The sequence below is a fragment of the Pollicipes pollicipes genome, unplaced genomic scaffold (genome assembly GCF_011947565.3).
Source record: "Pollicipes pollicipes isolate AB1234 unplaced genomic scaffold, Ppol_2.1 Scaffold_7231;HRSCAF=8579_pilon_pilon_pilon, whole genome shotgun sequence".
NCBI classification, from domain to species: Eukaryota; Metazoa; Arthropoda; class Thecostraca; order Pollicipedomorpha; family Pollicipedidae; genus Pollicipes; species Pollicipes pollicipes.
The window spans coordinates 43,248,942-43,256,381 of record NW_023597034.1 but is presented as its reverse complement, the minus strand read 5'-3'; positions in this window follow the sequence as shown (position 1 = coordinate 43,256,381).

Genomic DNA, 7,440 nt, shown 5'->3' with positions numbered 1-7,440 from the left:
TCATGTTCGAACCGTGTTTATTACTACGGTAGACAAATTGCGAATGTAATTATTCACCTGCGGTGACCTAGCAGGTGTCCGGAGTGACCTGCATGCACCAGTCCGTGCATTTAAGCCGATGTGCCACGAGAAGCAGGAGCATCCTATATCCAGGAAAACCAAGAAAAACTATAGATCTATAAATTGAGTGCCCACCTTGGCATAAATGAAGACATTTCGACATTTTCTTGCAAGAACTGGCTCACCACATGGTGGTCTGATCCTCTTGTGAAGGCAATGAAAATTCCAAGTCGAATTGGCATTTGTTCGGAAGCTAGGCCGGGAAAAGGGAGGCAAAAATTTGCCCAGAAACTCGCACACTGATGAATTCCGATCAATGGGTAGACCGCGCGTCATATCACCCCTCATGCTTGGTTTGACCTATCGTCACAGTGTGCGCAATGCAGCTGTTCTGTGAGCATGAATATTGTAATTTGGCCTAGGATTCAGCTGCATGGGTCCTGTCCTGGCATGGCAACAACTTGCCGAGCAGGAAACGATGGCGATTCTCCCCTGTGTTCCAGGACGACTTGTAGGCATGCAAAGATGTCGATCCCCGAGCGACGGAGTCCATAATCTGGCAGCCCTGAAAGGAGCCACAAAATGAGCTCAGTGTTAGGCCAGACATGAAATCACCAGGTCCGCAAAACCACCTGACGACCGGCTATAAAAAGTTAACACAAAGCCGTCCGGACGGTGACACTGAATGAGCCCGCCAAGTATGTTCTTTGCTCTTATCTTACAGCATGTGACTGAAGTGAAAACAAAAAAAACTGAGAAAGCATCGGCTCAACGGTGGCATTAGCCGCGTCACGTCGTCTCCTAACTGCGCAAGTGCCGGCAGTCAGGCAGACAACTCCACTTACCACAAGCAAGGAACTGATACCGTTCTGAGAAACACCGTGCTCCGCGGCAGCTGGACCATCTCCCCACGACAACTTGTATTTCGTGAAACGTGACTCGTTCTATAGAACTTCGCCGGTCGGATTTAAGTATAACTACTGATGTCAAACGAACAATGGGATAGATCGGGCAAACGGTGGGAAAGCTACGGTTTTGGTTAAGGATATTTAAAACATAATGACGCAATGTCGGCTACATGTGTCAGTAAATGCTATACAGTCAAATGACCTAAACGCGACAAATCAAACTCCCATGTCGCTGTAGCGTCCCAGTTCATAGGTATCGAGTACTTACAGAGCTTGCTTACAACACTTACAGAGCTTGCTTACAACACTTACAGAGCTTGCTTACAGTACTTGCAGAGGTTACAGACTTTTCACAGCCTACACACTTTAAAAGGGAGTATCCTACCTTTCGGGCGCATTTCAAAGGCATATTCTAGTCAAACCTTAGGACTAGTTACGTCTAATAAAACACCGGGTAGTGCCACTGCAGCACCGTCAGGATATAATAAGCATCTCAATTTTAATTATTTTGAAGTCCAAATTATGCTGTCTAACGCTTTGTAAGAGCTTTACGCTTCTTCCGTGCAGTCACGACCACCGTCGTCATGAGAATTACCGTGCGCACCCCTTCTAGTGCGGTTAAAGCGAATGTTTCACATTTGGAGAAAATGAATCAAGGATTAGATATGATGGAACAAACTCAGTTATGACTATTGGTACACTTAAAAGACTTCTCTAGACAGCATAATTTTCTGTTTACTAAATATGCTCCTCAATGCGTCCTGTTTTGACTACGTGATCGTATCTTGCAAAATATTGATTTAACGCCGATTGATGCCCGTCATATCTGGAAATCGTGCTCACGAACGCCTGATATGAACGCTTCGACAATTCCTTTTGTGGCTTTGGTCGCTGCAAAGCTTAAGAAAAAGCAGAATTTGAATGGCATTATTATGACGTCATGAATACTAAGGTGACTTTGAAACATTTTCCTTGAAATACTCTCCCCATTTTCGTGGGCATGTAACTCAAAAACTAGATGGGCATAGGTCTTAAGAAGGGCAGGGTGGTGAACAGGGTAGGTTGGTCAAAAGTGATCAAGATGACTATTTCAGTTCAAAACCCCGTATAAATGTCAAAACAAGTTTGGAACTGTGCGATGTTAGATGTAAGACATTCACTTGATCAGACAGTCGCAAATCAAGCTGTAAAGGACACTGAAACATGAAATGTGAGTTGTTAGGTGTATTGGCGAGGAGCACTATGTCATAGATAAGACGGTAGTAACAGTTTTTTTCCTCAGGGAAAACCAGGACAATGGAGATCTAGATGCGTTGATATTGCGGCAACATGCCTTTATCGAAGCGAAGAAAAGCAGCGAATTAAAACTTAACTCACTTCTGCGTTTCGTTTCAACAAAGGCATAAGCCGAAGCATTAACGCATGCGTACATCTAGTATCCTGGGTATTTCCAAAGAATGAGGCAATTTTTCTGTCTTGTCTATGAAAAACGATATGTTCAGTGCTTTCAAACATTGCTACGATGTGCCTTGGTCATGAGCATTCAGAGAAAGAGCGTGCGTAACTGGCATAAAGGTTTCATGCCTTTTCTTTTTATTAGGAATGATCAACGAGGTTTTGGCTTGATCACATCGGCCTTACAACATTGACCACAACAGGCCGTGCAGCGATTTGAAATAAAAAGCACATCCTGCCACAACCGGATACCAAAAACTGCCTTCCTCCATAAACCTCACAAGGTTCCTTGCATTGGCTTGCTGACCTGGATCGAAGTCTCAGCGATTGTAAGTTTAGGGACGGGGGGGGGGGGGGGTGAGAGAGCAAGGGAACCAAAGCCTTTCATGGGCAAACAATGTCAACGTTCTCTCCTATTCTTCAGAATTGATTTGTATTTAGCCTACGTTTATGCTGTGTTTCACCTTCATGTCGATTTGTTTTGCCCATTGGTCGTCTTCCGCATTACACACTGAACAGCTTTGATTCATATTGTAAATGGCAGCATTATTCGCTACCATGCATAGCAGGCGTATGGAGATATTTGGGACATCATACAGCAGACTCTAGTATCTAAAGCTATTTAATGTCTGTTTGTAGCCTCGGTTCTTCAGAGTGCTTGCTTAGGGTGCCTTCGGCATAAGTTCGTGATGCTCAAGATGAATATGTCGCAGGCGTTTGCCGTCGTCCGTCATTACACAAAATTAGGTTAGGTGCCATATCATGCCGGCGTCTCATGCAATCTTCGTAAAATCACCACTATCACGTTTCCTGGCTTAAGCCTTCAGGCATAGCTTGAAACTCCTGCAGGGTCACGGGTGTTTTCCGCAGGCGCCACTTCTACGCTATTTGCCTGATGAGTACAATGCAGTTCAAGATAGATGTCTTAGGCGTGGGTGAAGTTCAGCATCTTAGGCAAAAGCTAGACGTTTCATATAATGTCTGCGCTTCATAATCATCATGATATATTATTTTTTATTAATTTTATGAACCTCAAAAAGATTAATTAGACCTCCCATACCATGTCTGACTAAACCGAGTATAGTTACTGTGATGTCAGCATTTTATTTGGTGCTCGGTTGCGTAATCAGCACCTATTGTTCGTTGTGCGTTCGCCTCACACGGCAGAGATGACTGCGGTATTCCGTTGGCCATGGTTGTTTAGATTAGAGCCTTTTCGACCAGAAAGATCAGTTTAGGCCTATAGGATGGAGGAAAATGGTTAACGGTGGGTCAGGCTTGCATGCGTCTGGGGGGCTAAACGCCGAAATTTGACACGCGCTCGGGTGGGGGTCAAATTGCCCCCCCCCCCCCGAAGGTTTTTCCGAGATGGTTTCCGAACAGCGAGGTGAAGCCGCGTCAAACTTTGATAGCTGTAGGCAATTGAATAGTGGATCATCTGACATCAAAAATTTGAATGTTCCTTGTAAGGTGACTGACCTATGGCAGGTCAAAGTCAGGCCATGGTCTCAGCGAAGGCAATTTCTAGGGAATCGTTCAGTCTGATCGCAGAACGAAGTGTTAGACGAAGCCATACATGTCTAAAATGATTTCTTAGACAACAAAACAACTGAATGAGAAAATTCCATTTACCTAGGGTCAGGTATGAAGGTCAGACTAGGGTCGAACCAACCTGTTTTATTACCCTAGAGCTTGATGTATGGGAAAGTTTCTGGTGTCCATTTAGAATTTATTGGTAACAGGAACCGCATTATACATCTTCCATATATTTCTTACAGGTCATAATAGGTCACTGACCTGAAATGGCCCAGGTCAGCATTTTGGCTTTAGGAGCATACTGCCTAATGTTGTCACAGTCGCTTATTCAAATATAAAACTTAATGCGGTCTTGTATGGTTTTGGTCACCATGACGTTCAAAAGGTCAAACTAGATCACGACCTTGACTGAGCATGTGACCCTTTGCTTAAAACAGTTATCTAGGTTCTAGGGCCCTGTGGAGACAAACCTGGAACTTGACCTTATTTGACCTTACTTGACCGGAAGGTCACAATCTAGAAACCTCAAACTTTGAACTAAGTAAGTTTACATGCAGATCAACACGCCCTGTGGTTTTGATGTCTCTAGCTCTCTTAGTTCCTGAGATCTCGGGGGGGTCAAATTGATCCCCCACCCGAGCGAAGGGTATGCAAACGACCACCCGGGCTCGTGTTAATACGCACATGTGCGCTCGTTACCCGGCCGGGGTCCTCCTTCCCACGGGGCCTCCCAGGCCACTCGTGATTGACGCATGCAGTCTGGCCCGAACAAGCCGGATGTCGTGAAGATGCATGATGAAGCAAGATGGAGGATAAGAGGGACGAATGGTCCGTCGGCCATGTGGTCCTCATCCATTTAAAGGACACAATCCACTCAGAGTAAGTCTCCAGGGGAGTCCCAGCACGTCCGAGCGTATGGCGACAGCCGCGGCGGCCAACAACGGCGATCAGAAAGGCCATTCAACGCCCTCATGGCGTTACGGTAGGCATTTTGTGAAAAGCTCTCGCTTCAGGGAAGCGTGCTTTCATTATGTGGGCGTTTGCAGCAGGGGAAAATAGTGCAGCACAGTGCACTGCGATTCTAGCGCAGCGGGCGCAATGTAAGCTCTTGAACGGTTATATTTTGACATTTACCAGCCAGGGTCAGGCCATGTTTTACAATGTTCACTGTGGAAGGAGATGCCTCCCCAAATACTCGAAATATCTCCCCAATCGAGGAATTTCGCTTCCCAATTGAAACTGATGCTAAAACGCATGACTTATTTTAGGATGCTGGGTAGTCTGCTAAATGGGAAGGAGGAGTTGGAACAGGTAAAATTGTGGGTCAGGGAAAAAATCAAGAGACATATAATATAGCGTAGCCAAATAAGCAGCCAGGATATCAGTTGCCTAAAAACATTTTGTGGATCAAGAGCGGACAAAGTGGTTTGTCTCTCTCACTCCCATCCTGGTCGCGGGCTTGTCTCAGCAGCATGAGATGCTTAAATACATCCGGAGACTTCCTCTCCACACACCCACATTCTCAAACGCTCTTACGCCTATGCCAGCGATCCAGGCGGTGAGCGGAACCAAGGCTCGAGCTCGAGCCGAGCCCAGGGACAGCTGTGATCCAGTTCAAGTTGAATGGCCCGTATTTCGGTACACGCCGAAAATTGACATAGCCGTCCAGTTTTGAACAGGCCTTTAAAAAGGCGCCGAGGCGATTGTCGTGAGCCTGATACTTTCAATTTAATCGTAACAAATGCTCAACGATTTTTGAACAAACAACGACAGAAGGGGTGTGGCGCCGACAGTGGACTTTACCTAGATGGTTTGCGAGGGCGTGTACAAGAAGGTCGCCGTTTCTACGGACTTCCGTTCTCACCGGGCAAGGTTTTAATGAAAAGCAGTGACCCGCTACCACGTCTGACATTTGGTTACCAGTCGGCATATTCTCGAACTGCAACGCAGCACCTGGGATGATCGGAAGCGTAAGCGTCTGATGCGGGCGCGTTGTCGTGCACGGCGCCAAGCGCCCTCCTTGTTTTCTGCCGGTGCTCGCGGTCAAACCGCCTCGGGGGCGTCACGAGAGTCACGCGCCCCGTACGCCTGCTGCGAGCGGCGTGGCTGGGAGCGGTTCGGCTCGCACCACCGCGCTCGCCCACACAGGCAGGGAGATAGCCGTACACTTGCCCCCCCCCCCCCCCCCCCACCACCGGCCCATATCAATCAGCTATAAGGGGATGCGCTTGCAATGGATCCGCTGCGAAATCAAGCCATCATGGATTCACAGATGGCAACTTTCCAATAGTTCAGAAGCGGTGTGGGCTCTTGGCACTCAAAACAGAATAAAAGTACTGACAGAGTACTACAAATTGAGCCTTGAGCTGCGCCTGTTTTCAACCAAGTACTGCATCATTCATCTTACCTGACTATCAAGTGTCACGTAAATCAGCAAGAAATATACGATGTGCTATTCACATTTCTCCAACTGTTTAGTTGAGTACAAATAGTGCGTTCTAAGAACTAGTGAGCTTTTTTTCGCTGGGGTTGACCTGTGCCATTTTTAGTATACTCCACGTCAGCAAAGTTTGACATGGAAAATTGTCATGATCACCTATTGTCATTTTAATCAGCAGGTCGGTACCGCGGATCCCGAGATATAAAAAGCCAATATGTTCCCTGCTTCCTTCCCATGGTGACCTGCGTCTACGAAAATACCTTAATAAACGCTGGCCGAGCACTTTTCCCCAAAAAGGCGTGATAGCAGAGTAACGTTAGCAGCGGGCCATGAAGGGTGTTTGCCAGACACTCATATGCATATACATATGTTTATCCCATGTGTATATGCCTTTGTTGTGAATTTTATGTCACGATACTTGGATAACGTGGGTTATTCTGCGCTTGGCCAGGAGGAAGTCGATTTGCCCCGATAGTTTTTCGAGAACAGCTCATAAACTAACCCTCGCAGCAATGCAAACTTTTCAGTAATTGTTTATCTATCAACTTGTCATTCTTTGTGCAAATTGGAAGCTTCGATCTGTCAAGGTCAGGGACGTAGGTCAGGTAAAATAGGTGAGCTCCTAATAACTTTGACCATGCATAACTCTCTTTCGCGGTATTGCCATTGCTCAAACCTGTTGGAGCAATAAAACATGATAGTACCTACAGTTTGGACATTTCAGACTTTTTTGAACAGGTGAGGCTAGTTACCTAAGATGAGCTCAATTTTCGCCATTCTTCGTAAATAATACACATTTGCAGGTACTCTGTGTAGTTTTGGTGTTTGTATATAAGGCAAAGGGTGCTACCTGACATGTGCAACTAGTATGTAACCACAGAGCGACATGCAAGTCATATAAGGTCACCCAAGATCAATGCCCTTTGCTATCCGTAGCGGATGGTCTAGATGAGCGAGTGCGACGCGTGTAGCTACCTCTGCATCGTGTCTGTGAAGCTAATGACGCATTACTTCATGTACCAACGTGTCTGTTATCAGTTT